A 615-nucleotide genomic window follows, 5' to 3' on the forward strand; every position below is an offset into this window, starting at 1 on the left:
AGTGGATCCCCCTACTCCAGTCAGCTCCAGCTGCTCCTTCCATTCCAATCCCATCCCCCCCCCACCTCCTCCCCTGTCCTCTGTTTCTTCCCATAGAAAACCGTGAAGCCGCGCCGCACCACGCCATAGAACGGAATGTTCTTGGATGCTCCTGCGCCCACAACATTCCATTCCCTTCCTTCCTTGTACCCCTCCTCACCCCTCCCATAAACAAACAAGAAGTCTCCTCCAGGCCTCCTCTTCCCTAATCCTCCTCCTACTCTCCCGCAGCCTCACGGGTTCAGGGGGTTTCTCCTTCCTCCTCCTCCTCCTCCTCCTCCTCTGTCTCGGTGCTGGCGGGGGTTTAGAGGGGGCGCCGCGCCGCGCCGCGCCGGCTTCTTGCCTTTCCGGTTCCCGCGCAAAGTCTGGATCTTGCCGGCTCAATTGGAGCCGCCTCCGCCGCCGCCAGGGGAGGCGAGGGGGTTCTTGGGACGGCGGTGGTCTGAACAGTGATTCCGCTGCGGTTTTAGGTATGCCACGAATTCCACCCCCCCCCCTCCCCGGGGGTTGCTTTGTTTCATAGGAGTTATATTAAACTAGCATACATGAAAAGCAAGTACCACCTTTCCACTCGGA

Source organism: Setaria italica, chromosome VI (assembly GCF_000263155.2).
Source record: "Setaria italica strain Yugu1 chromosome VI, Setaria_italica_v2.0, whole genome shotgun sequence".
Taxonomy (NCBI): Eukaryota; Viridiplantae; Streptophyta; class Magnoliopsida; order Poales; family Poaceae; genus Setaria; species Setaria italica.